Source organism: Pseudorca crassidens, chromosome 2 (genome assembly GCF_039906515.1).
Source record: "Pseudorca crassidens isolate mPseCra1 chromosome 2, mPseCra1.hap1, whole genome shotgun sequence".
Classification (NCBI taxonomy): domain Eukaryota; kingdom Metazoa; phylum Chordata; class Mammalia; order Artiodactyla; family Delphinidae; genus Pseudorca; species Pseudorca crassidens.
The window spans coordinates 22,966,715-22,979,156 of NC_090297.1; the positions used below are offsets into that span (position 1 = coordinate 22,966,715).

Here is a 12,442-nt window from a genome sequence, read left to right on the forward strand (position 1 = left end):
CTCCATTTCAACTGAGACTTCAAAGATGAGGGAAGCTTGTGGGATGGAGAGCTGGGGCAGAGCATTCCAGGCTGTGGACAGACAGGAAGCCATGGAAGCCATGGTGAGAAGGCTGGATTTTATTCCAAGTTCAGTGGGAGGCCACTGGAAGGTTTTAAGCTGGGAGGCATGTGATTGGATTTACTTTTTAGAATGTTACCCAGGCTGCATGGAGGAGGCGGGAGGCAGGAAGTGGGAGAGGAACCAGGTGGGATGAGGTGCCACAGTCGGTCGTGCAGTTTCTAACTCGCCCTCCTGCCTTCCGCTCTGCTTTCTGGCTGGCCCAGGGCAGGCAGCCCCGGGTCCTGGTCCTTCCTCCACCCCAGGCTTTAGAAATTGGAAATCGGAGCTGCTGTGCAGTGAGGCAGAGATGGGGAACCCTAGAGAAACACAAGCCTAATTCCCACCCAGCCCTCCCGACCCCCAGGATCACCTCCTCAACAGCCATGTCATGTTTGCATAGACACAGAGGTGCAAGATGGCTAGTTTGATGACAATCTTCGGCATTTGTACAACCCCTGACCTCGGCATGGCCTTCCCTGCCCTAGAGGGAGACAGGAATGCAGTGTGGGTTGAATGTGCCAGAAAGCTGCCTTCCCAGGCTCCCCATTTCCTTTTCCACATTCCAATGCCTTGTCCTGGCATCTCAGAGCGGTTCCTACCCAACCACCCATTCATTTGTTCACCCAAACCCTGTGAGGTTTGTCAGGCAGGGATGGTCATGCTCACTTGTCAGATGTAGAAACTGAGGCCTGGGGAGGGGAAGCCGCTTGTCTGGAGCCACTTCCCGGTTGGTGGAGGCTTAGTCCTGTAATGGCTGTGTGACCTCGGGCAAACCACTTAACCTTTCTGGGCTGCCCTTTCCTCCTGGGCTCTGCTTCTTGTGTGGTGCAATGGGGAGGTTCAAGCGGATTAGGATACATTTTACACACCTGAGAGGTGAGAAGGATTATTGTGAGCCTGGGTATCACTGTCACCACTGAGTGTCCCGGGGCTCAGCAAGAAGCTCTTCTTCCCTTCCCTGGCTCCGTTTTTCCAAACCAAATCCCCCAGCAGGCCAGCAAGTGAAAGCCATGATTGACTTGTCCTTATCAATATTCCTCCCACAGCTTGCCATCCTCCTTGTGGCCTGAGCAAGGAAAACCCATCCCTGCCTCTGGAAGCTCCAAGCCTTGTCAGGCCCTCAGGTTCCTTAGAATCCCAGCAATTCAGGGCTGGACTGTGAGATTCAATCAGACTCAACCCTTTCACTGTGCGGATGGTGAAACTGAGGCCTGAGGGTAAATAATAATAGTAATAACAAAAAATATCTGGGTCATTGCTTTCAGTTACAGATGATGAGAAGAAAATTCATATCAAACTGGCTTCAGCACAAAGGGGAAGTATTGGCATAGGTAACTGAAAAGTCAAAGAGGAGGGTTTCAGGAATGGCTTCCTCAAGAGCTCAAACAAGGTCTGAGTCTCTTCCTCTCTCCCTGCTCTGGTTCTGCCCCACTGGCTCCATCCTCAGACCCTGTGTTGGCAAGATGCTGCAGCAGCCTTTCTGTCCCCTCAGGTTCAATTTCAGAGGCAAAGAGCAAGTGTTTCACTCCCAGCATTCCCAGCCAGCATTTCATTGCACTTTGTTGGCTCTTATCAGGCCTTGTGACCATCCTTGAGCCAATAACTGTGGCCAAGTTAATGTAAATCCCTGACTAGCTGGAGCCACCCAGAACCGCCGACTGAGAGTAGAAGGAGGGGGGTACCTTTGATCCCTCCCCAGATCAAGGACTGTTGTTGAGAGGAGATGAGTACTGGGGCAGCAAAGAACTGATGCCTGTTGGAGTACACATCAACGGCAGTGGAGTACCTCCTGCCACGGATGCTGGTCTAAGCACTTGGCATCCAGGACCACAAACCTCCCTAGCGAGCTGCCAGGTGGGCATACTCACAGAGGAGGAAACTGAAGTCAGAATGGGAGGTGACCTACCTAAGGCACAGCTAGGAAGGGTTCAAAGTCAGCAGCCCAAGCGCACTTCAGAACAGTTACCACTGGGGGTAACTGAGGCTCGGTCCCAGTGAAGAATGCTAGGAGACATTCTAGAACATGCCTGCCAGCTATCCCACACGGGTCCTCCAGGTTCTCACCCATTGCTGGTGGAAGGCTGGCTGCCTGGCACGCAGGCTGAGAGGAAGCCTCAGATGGAGACTTACAGGTGCCTGATGGAACATTCTAGTAGTGGTAGGGTCTGGGATGGGGATTGTCGAGGGGATGTGCCTGGGACCTGGGCAGCATCTGAGGAGTGTATGATTGACAGAGGGGGAGGGAGTCTTCTCCCTCCTTTCTAGTCTCACCCACCTCTGCCTTCCTGACCCCCCCACCACTGCAGAGGCGGAGGAGTTGATTCATCAGAGCCACAGTTACTGGGGGACAGGGTTACTGTGCTACAAGGCCGGAGCCCATATAGCCTTTCTCTTCCACTTTCTGCCACTGCCATGTGGTGGGCAGATGTAGGCAGGACTCACCTCACCTTTCCCACTTTGTCCAAAAAACTACTGAGTAAGTTAGGTCAGAGACTGCAAGCTTGGCCCTATGCCCCCCTTCCCTTCTTGAACGTCCTTCCCTCTTGTGGTCAGACAAATGTAAACCAATCTCAACTCACGAAGGAGCAATGTAGGAGGACCCATCTAAGCTTTGAGCCTAAGCTAGAAATATCTAGAAAAGGCATAGGGTGTGGGAGAGCACAACCTGCACAGAAAGACGCAGAGCAGAGGGCAAGAGAAACTTGTGGACATGACAAAACGTGGCCTTGTCATCATGGTTGGATTGTTGGGACACCTTTAAGTGGGCTGCCCTCAATTCCAGGGCGCTATGAACCCCAAATATTGAGAACCATCCTGGCCTCGGCAGGTGGGCAGCCGCCCCTTCACTGCGGAGCTCATGGCTGCACGGCCGTCCCGGCTGGAGGGCCTGGTGGTCCTCAGGGCGAGGTGACCCTGCGCGTGCCCCTCCCCACACTGGGCGCCCCCCAACACCACCCCCTCGTTTCCTCTCCACCGGCAGGTCAGGTCGGGGCTCTGGGCCCGCGGCTGTCAGCGCAAACCTGGAGGAGCCGCGGGGAGGGAACTGCGGCCGCGCCTTTCTTCCTCTTCCTTCTGCCGCCTCAGCCACCTTGTCCCCGGCCACACATCAGGCCAGCGCTCCGGGCTCATAATTTCAAAGGCCTTTTACCTTTTCTAGGTCAGGATTTTCTTGCTTTTGGCCAAAGGCCACTGCAGAATTTACAGAACGAGGAGCCAGCGCAACACGGTCTTCGGAGGACGGAGCTCGCGGGGCTGACGGGCGGCTCCCCCCCGCCCCGGTCTCTGCCCGCTCCTCCCGCAGCGGCGGCCCCGGCGGCGGACACAGCCGCATCGGGCGGGGCTGTGATTCCTCTCTCCCGCGCGGGCTGAGCCCGGGGCACCGTCACCGCGCAGGGGCTGCTGGGGGCCGCGGGCGGAGCCGGAGGTGCTGGACGGAGGGCAGCGCCGCGGGCGGGGGCTCGGGGTCCACCGCCTGCTCTGTCCCCTGAGTGGCCGCGTGCCTTGTGGCCGGGAGGCACACCGCTCCGGGCCTCACGTCCCAGCCAGGACAGGGGGCAGAAGCACACCCCGTGCGGCTGTGGCCAGGGTTCAGTGAGGCGATGCAGATGAGGTCCGTGTGCCTGGCTTCCAGAACTTTCCATGAGACCCCAATCGCCTGGTGACGGAAAGTTAGGAAGCCGATAGTAATTTTGTCTCTCTCTCACTAAACCGCGAACCTGGACCCTGAGGTGAGGTCCGGGAACTGTACCGGGAGAAAGGAGAGCCGCGGCTCCGCCCTGACTGACCGGGGCTCCCGCGGGTCGGCGGGGCTCCCGTGGCCGGATCGAGGCCCGGCCTGGGTAGCGGGGGCTGCGGCCCCCGCAGTGGAGCACTGCTGGGTCGGCTGAGTCACAAACGCCCGAGCGCTTCCCGATTTCTTCCTGGGGCCGCAGGACTCTGAAGCTGAGGCCGGGGCCCCTCAGTCCTCCTGGGGGGACGGTGTGAGCGAGTCAGCAGGGCCCTCCCCACCCAGGAAGCTGCCCCTATCAGGGTCCTCGGCCCAGGGATGGGGTCCAGGGGGAGGAGCGGGGCGGGGGTGGAGCCGAGGGCAGAGACTGGACGAGTCATTCCTCCCTGAGCCTCGCCTGACACCCCGGAGAAGGGCGGTGGTGGTTTGGGCCGCAGGGCTGCTGGGGGGCGGCCTGGGTCACGTGTGCAGAGGTCAGCGGGGGGCTGGCACCACCGGGAGAGCCTGGGGTGGTGGGAAAGGGGTGCGCTAACTGGGACAGCCGTTCCCAGAGGTGGGAGCGCGCAGACTCACCCCCGGGTGTGGTTAAATACAGACTCCCAGACCCCACCCCATCCCAGAGATCCTGGTGCCTGGGTCTGGGGAGGGTCCGGGGAATCTGCATGTTCGCAAGCCCCTCCTGCATTCGGGAGACTACCGATCACACTTTGGGGACCCTGAGGTGTCTTCTCGGGGCTTGGGCTGGAACTGGAGGAGACTGAGTGGGCCAGGGGTCCGGCAGGTGACGCGGGAAGGTGCGGAGGGGGTGCAGAGCTCATGGAGCGGGACAAGAGGCTTTATTGGAAAGGCAGGTGGGATAGGATAGGTGTTCAAGACTGGGGGCAGGTGGGGACTGCCTCTGGGTGATGTTTGTCACACGCAACTCACAGACCAGCTGTGGTTCTGTGTAATTTGTCCCCTTGAGCCTGGATGGGAGTGGTCTTTGGTTGCTTTGACCAGTAGGATATGGCAGAAGTGATGCTGGGCTGGTTTCTGGGCCCAGGCAGCACCCCCTGCTTCTCTGGGGGAGGCCATTGTTAGGGCTGTGAGGAAGCCCAAGAAACCAGGGGAGGGATGGCTTGGGGAGAGTGATGCCTGCTGACCCCAGCTGTGGCAGCTGAGCCCATCCCAGATGACATACATGTGAGGGAAGAAGGCATCTGGGCCATCACAGCTCCAGCGGGCGTGTCAGGGGAAGAACTGAAGCCGCTGACAACCAAACCGAGGCCCAGATACATGGTCCCGTCGAGCCCAGCAGCCATCGACAGCCCTGCCGACCACCCGGCTGTGGCCTGTCACTGAAACCACACAAGCTGTCCTCCATGTGCCGAATTCCTGGCCCTGAAAATTGTGAGCAAAATTTTAAGCCGCTGAGTTTAGAGTGGTCTGTTTCACAGCGACAGAGAACCAGAACCCCTGGGGGAGCCTGGGAGTCCATCTGTAAAATGGGGAAACAACACAGCACAGGGTCAGAGTCAGCCTCCAGAGGACACTCCAGGTTCAGCTCTGCCGCTCAGCAGCGAAGCAGCCTCGGTCAAGGGACGTAAGTCACCCAGAAGTGAAAGTTAATAATAGCGAAAGTCTCCTGGGGCTCGTAAGTCACCCGGAAGTGAAAGTTAATAATAGCGAAAGTCTCCTGGGGCTTTGTGGGGCTTAAGGGTTAATCCATTTGAAGTGCTTAGAACTGTGCTGGCCTGTAACTCTGACTAATAGACGCCAGCCATGATTGTCACCTGTTATCACACGTAGGCCTGTGGTGGGCATTAAATGAGAGCTTGTGGGGGCCAGGCACCCAGTAAGCACTCAGTGTATGTGTGCTGCTGTCATTAAAGATGTACTCTAGAGAGGACCTTCAAGGTGGCGGAGGAGTGAGACGTGGAGATCACCTTCCTCCCCACAAATACATCAAAAATACATCCACATGTGGAACACCTGCTACAGAACACCTACTGAAAGCTGGCAGAAGACCTCAGACTTCCCAAAAGGCAAGAAACTCCACACGTACCTGTGTAGGGCGAAAGAAAAAGGAAAAACAGAGACAAAGAATAGGGATGGGACCTGCACCTCTGGGAGGGAGCTGTGAAGGAGGAAAAGTTTCCACACACTCCCCTTTGCGCAGGCAGAGACAGGGGGTGATGGTGGGGGCGGGGGGGATGTTTCGGAGCCATCGAGGAGAGCACAGCAACAGGGATGCAGAGGGCAAAGTGGAGAGATTCCTGCACAGATGATCAGTGCCAACCAGATATATAGATTGCCAACAAACATATGAAAGGATGCTCAACATCACTAATCATTAGAGAAATGCAAATCAAAACTACAATGAGGTGTCACTTCACACCGGTCAGAATGGCCATCAACAAACAATAAATGCTGGAGAGGGTGTGGAGAAAAGGAACCCTCTTGCACTGTTGGTGGGAATGTAAGTTGATACGGCCACTATGGAAACAGTATGGAGGTTCCTTAAAAAACTACAAATAGAACTACCATATGACCCAGCAATCCCACTACTGGGTATATACCCTGAGAAAACCATAATTCAAAAAGAGTCATGTACCACAATGTTCATTGCAGCTCTATTTACAATAGGACATGGAAGCAGCCTAAGTGTCCATCAACAGATGAATGGATAAAGAAGATGTGGCACATATATACAGTGGAATATTACTCAGCCATAAAAAGAAACGAAATTGAGTTATTTATAGTGAGGTGGATGGACCTAGAGTTTGTCATACAGAGTGAAGTAAGTCAGAAAGAGAAAAACACCATATGCTAACACATATATATGGAATCTAAAAAAAGAAAAAGAAAAAAAAAGGTTCTGAGGAACCTAGGGGTAGGACAGGAATAAAGATACAGTTGTAGAGAATGGACTTGAGGACATGGGAAGGGGGAAGGGTAAGCTGGGATGAAGTGAGAGAGTGGCATGGACATATACACATTACCAAATGTAAAATAGATAGCTAGTGAGAAGCAGCCACATAGCATAGGGAGATCAGCTCTGTGCTTTGTGACCACCTAGAGGGGTGGGATAAGGAGGGTGGGAGGGAGATGAAAGAGGGAGGGGATATGGGGATATATGTATATGTATAACTGATTCACTTTGTTACACAGCAGAAACTAACAAAGTCTTGTAAAGCAATTATACAACAGTAAAGATGTTTAAAAAAAAAAGAAGATGCACTCTATATCAGGACAAAACTCTAATTCAAAAAGATACATGCACCCCAATGTTCATGGCAGCACTATTCACAATAGCCAAGACATGGAAACCACCTAAATGTTGGTAGGCAGATGAATGGATAAAGAAGACGTGGATACAATGGAATAGTACTCAGCCATAACAAAGAATGAAATAATGCTGTTTACAGCAACATGGATGGACCTAGAGATTATCATATTAAGCAAAGTAAGGCAGAAAGAGAAAGACAAATACCATATGATACCATGAGTGGAATCGAAAGTATGACACAAATGAACCTATTTACAAAACAGAAACAGACTCACAGATGTAGAGAACAGACTTTTGGTTGCCAAGGGGGATGGAGGGGGAGGGAGGGATGGATTGGGAGTTGGGGATTAGCAGATGCAAATTAGTGTATATAGAATGGATAAACAACAGGTTCTACTGTATATAGCACAGGGAACTATATTCAATATCCTGTGACAAGCCATAATGGAAAAGAGTATAAAAAAGAATATGTATATATATGTATAACTAAATCACTTTGCTGTACGTCAGAAATTAACACAACATTGTAAATCAACTCTACTTCAATAAAAAAAGGATGCATTCATTGACTGAGTACCTACTATGTGCCAGACACTGTCCAGGAGCTTGGGGTCACATGAGGAACAAACAGACCAAGATCTGTGAGTGATGGGGGAGGAGGAAAAGAAGGTGGGGGGATGGTGATGTGCCCCCACCCCACAGTTATGTGACTATGCAGACCCTGAGAAAAGCAAGGCAGAGGTGAGATAGTTATTGAGCCCAACTGTCGTGAGGCCCACGGAGAATGTGGCTCTCCCAGTGGACATGCCCTGTATCCTGAGCAAGACAGATCTGCTGCCCAGCCCTGTCTGCCCTGGCACCCTCTGCGACCCTCCAGCAGGGGGAGCAAAAGCTCAGCCGGCCCTTCCTGGGTGGTGTCCTTGAAAATAAACCCATTTCCTGGTGACTCAAATGAAAAACATATTGCTTAGAAAGTGCTTTTCAAACAGAATCACCCGAACCTTTTATTCTCAGAGCTGGCATCTCACGGCGGACATCTGGCGAAGGTGTCAGTGTCATAATTAGTTAGACCTTCCCCAGATTCCTGGTACCACAGTCTGTCAGCAGGAGCCACCTGCCTTGTCTGCAAGGATGGGGGATGGGAAGGATTGACCCCGTACCTGGGTGCATCCCCTACCCATGGGTGCTCAGGGTGCTCTGTGGCTCCTGGCAGCCCCTGGGGGGGGGGGCAGCTTCATCCAGGGGAAGCAGTGTTCACCCCACACCCCTCGTTGGTGGCTTCTGAGACCTCAGAACAGGCGGTGTATTCAAACAATAATAACCAAAGTGTAACAGTAACAGTGATACAGCTCTTGTGTCCTGAGAGCCTACTATGTTGCCCATCTCTTCTGTCCACTGCTTCACCCTAGTGTCTAGAGCAGTGCCTGGCCCATAGTAGCTGCTCATCGAATGATGGGTGGATGGGAGGCTGGGTGGATGGGTGGGTGATTGAATGAATTAAGGAAAACAGAGGAACTGGGATATGAGTTCATGTTTCCTCTCTGTGGGCTTGGCCAGGGCAACAGCTTCTGGGGGAATCTTCTATGTTCTCAGTCACTTTGCAGGCCTGGGGGAGGGAGGGCAGTTCCTGCGGATGAGCTGCTCAGTCTAAGAAGCAGACTGGTGGCAGGCAGAACGTCCTGCAGGGTGGCCGGAGGACAGGGAAGCGCTCAGGGACTTTGAAAGCCAGAGCCTGGTGTTCAACCACCCACAGAGCCAGGGAGGAGGAGGAAGGATGCCAGTGAATCAGAGGAGGGGCCGTTGGCCCCAGGTCCATCACCAAACAGCTGTGTGACCCTGGGCCTGTCCCCCTGCCCCTAGGGCCTCTTTTTCAGGAGTAAACCGTGTGCTCCAGCTCCAGGGCTGCTTTGAAGATGAAGGGAGGAGAGGGGAGGGATGTGGGGCTGCTTTGAACCGGTGCTCAGGTTCGGGAAGGGGAAGGGGCTGGCTTTGACTCTCCCCAGAGTGCATGGCCACGCCTCCGTCAGCAGCCCGCTCTCCCCCGTGTGGGGCTTAATCATGGGGCTCAGCCCACCAGGCAGGCCGGGAATCCCACCCCGAGACTCAGGCTGTTAACTCCTTCTGAGTCAGCCTGTCTCGGCAGCGCTAGGCGTGGGTACATGGGGCGTGGCAGGCGGTGCCAACAGGAGCCAGGAGTTGGGGTCTGCCCGCTGCTGGGGGTCAGGGTGGGAGCACAATTCCTCTGGGAGACTTGGTTTTCCTAGGTTCTCACTTTACCGCCCTGTCACACATCTCTGTTGAGCCCCTCTTACATGCTGGGCACCTGCTGGGGTATTGTGGGGAGTGAAACAGACACGGAAGGCCCTGGACGTCCTGGAGGTCAGAGATGAGCAGGGAGGGCAGACGTGGATAAATAACCACCCACAGCATAGAAAACCCACTGGGGACCGAGCAGGGGTGGTGAGAGGGGCCGCCATGGGAGTGAAACCTCAGTTTCCTTGTCTGTAAAATGGGGCCAGCCATGCATCCACCCCAAGGGGAGGGTGTGAGGGTGAAATGCAGTCTCACCTGTAAAGCGCTCAGCACTGTTTATTATTATGGTTGTTATTGTATTTTAAGTTTCCTCATCAGAAGCACACACATCGGTGGGGACTAATCATCACTAATTTGCTGGGTGACCTGGGAAAGCTGCTTTCTTCTCTGTCCTCGGTTTTCCCATCTGAGCACAGAGGGATATGGGAGCTCCCTGCTCAGACATGGGGTCAGGCTCCAAGTCCATGTCAGGTCCCAGAGCTCCTTCCCAGCCCAGGGCTCCCAGAGGAGGGTGAGGTCACAGCAGCCACTGACCAGAGGTCACTGGGCTGAGCAGGAGGGGCGGGGTAGGAAGCATGTCTCGTCTTTTCTGGAAACTCTCTTTGTCCTAGGGCTGAAATGGGCTCAGGAGCCATGTCCCCCCTCCTTGTCCCTCTGGACACTTTGCAGACTGCAGCCTCTTCTCAACCCTCTGCCCAGGCTCTGGCTCTGCCAGCTGCACCCTCAGCCTGGCCTCAGGGACTAATTCTAGATGAAAGGCTCGGGGCTGGCTGGAGAGGCCCTTGGACCATCCAGGTAAGGCCCCATTTCACAGAGGAGGAAACTGAGGCCCGGTTCTGGCTCTGCTCACCATGGTGTCCTAGCCCCTTGCATGAAGCATGGCACACAGCAGATGCTTAATAAATTACTTTTAAATGGTTGGTGAATTAGTAGCAGGGAGGGCCTTGACTAATCCAGCTGCCCAGCAGCCTAAAGAGATGAGAACAAGGTCTCCCAGCCCCAATCCTGCCTCCTCACCAACCATAGCCCTGATGTGGGCACAGCACCTGACAGTTAAAAAAGCCCTTTCACGATTAATATTAATGTTATATTAATATGTCTATTGTGTCATCTCTGACACCCCATGTTTTTCAAACTTCAGAACAAGCATCACTGAGCCATTTTACAGATGAGGAAAGAGAGGCTTAGGGGAAGGGACTGACCCACCTGGCACAGCTGGGGCCGAGGTGGGCTGGGAAGGTGCCTCTGAGAAGCTCTTTGGGGTTTAAGAGTAGAGCGACCAAGGCCTCAAGAAAGACAGCCACCTGCCTGGGGTGACACAGTGTATTGAGGTCCAGCTGCCTGCCCTGTCCCACGTCAGGGTGGGAAGGTGGTCGGAGCCCCGGGCTTCCTGCAGACGCCCCTTCTGCTTTCCAGGCCACCGAATGGTAATTCACATCCTGCAGGAGGGCCACTGCTAACTTTCCTCCTCCCTGCCCACACTCAGCTGCCCTGGCTTAATAGTGGGGCGCAGTGGGGGGCCCTCCCCTCAGGGCAGGGGGCCGGTGAGGGACAGAAAAAGAGGGTTGGAAGGGTGAGAGGCCTCCTTTGAGAAGCCTCCTGAACTTGCCCCAGAAGCTCCTACTCTGCCCCTCCCTTAGGGCACTTCGTTGCCTGATGCTTCCCCATTTGTACCTGGGTGTGTCCCCCCAACCAGGGCGGGGCTCAGAGACAGGGGGATCATCTGTCATTGTGGGCTAAAAGTCTGCACTGAGAACCTGCAGTATTCCAGGGCTGCTTCCAGGGGATTCCGCTGAGGCACTGAGTGAGTCAGACCAAAGTCCCTTCACTGAAGTTCTATTAAACAAATAAGCCCACAAATAAATACAAGATTATCATTCGTGTTATGTGCTCTGAAGGAAATGAAATAGAATCGTAAGGGGTAAAAACTCACTTAGATGGAGGATGGTGGTCAGAGATGGTTCTCCGAGGAGATGACTTCTAATTTGATGTTAGGAAGGGAGAGGGCCCTCCAGGTGGAGGAACGATTTGTTGGGGAAGGAGCTGGTTCCCTCAGTCCTCGTGGCAGTGAAGGGCAGGGACCTGATCTGAGAGCAGAGGGAAGCACTGAAGGGTTTCCAGCCAGGAAATGATGGGGCAGTATTTTGAGCCCATGACTCTGCAGATGGATGGGGAATGGATGGGAGCAGGCATGGAAGTGGGGAGACCAGGGGGGAGGCCGGGGGGTGGGTCACACAGGCAGGAGGTCTGGGCTGAGGTTGGGGGCAGGAGACACGTCAAATGCAGCTGTTGGTTGGATTGATATGAGAGGCCATGGCGGGCGCGGGGGCGATGGTGTTGGTTGTGCGTGAGGGGACTGTAAGTCGTGCGCACTCCCATCCCTCCAGGACTCCTGTTGCCCCAGGTTCTGGGATCACAGGGAACTCCCATCCTCATGCCTGCAGGATCCCTGGCCCCTTAGTGACTTGAACAATGGCAAACCCCGGTACTCCCCACATCTCATCCTCTCTCAGCCATGAAACGCCCCTTCCCCAACTGAGTCCCCCTGAGGGACTGGAGGCAGCTCAGGAAGGAGCCAGGTCGGGGGATGAGGGGCTGGTGTCCCTGACTCTGCCCTGATGGGGAAGGTGAACTTGGGCAAGACGACCTTGGGCAAGACTTTCCTCCCAGACCCCCGACAGGAGAATGGCTGCAAGAGGACAAAGGGGTCTGGGTCATGTGACCCCAGTGAGGCCCCCCCCCCCCCACCGCCCCACCAGGAGACCCTGCCCTCCCAGTAGGGCCTCGGTTGGGCGGAAGGGTTAAAGCCTGAGATGCTCTGATGGTGCTGCTGGGGCCTGTCTGCCCCTCCTCTCCTGAGATTAATTCAGTTTGGTAAAGTGGTATTTACACTGGAAATTTAATCATCATTTCTGATGGTAAAGGAATTGAAAAATGAATTGAAAGTGTCAGACGATGCATTAGGGTGGGTGATGGAGTGAAGCGGGGGCCGCCCACTTGGCCTCCCCATTGGGTGATTTATGGGCCCAAGA

General features: G+C 54.6%; 1 long non-coding RNA gene across 2 annotated transcripts in view; it reads right to left on the minus strand.

The window, feature by feature from the left end:
• Positions 1-3,456, minus strand: part of LOC137218414 (uncharacterized) — a 40,470-nt gene extending 37,014 nt beyond the window's left edge. Inside the window, exon 1 of one of the 2 annotated variants that reach the window (XR_010940691.1) lies at positions 3,251-3,456. This is a non-coding gene — a long non-coding RNA (uncharacterized lncRNA). Of the gene's footprint in view, positions 1-3,122 lie in introns of both variants that reach the window. The other variant, XR_010940690.1, reaches the window with a different exon arrangement.
• Positions 3,457-12,442: the final 8,986 nt, after the last annotated feature.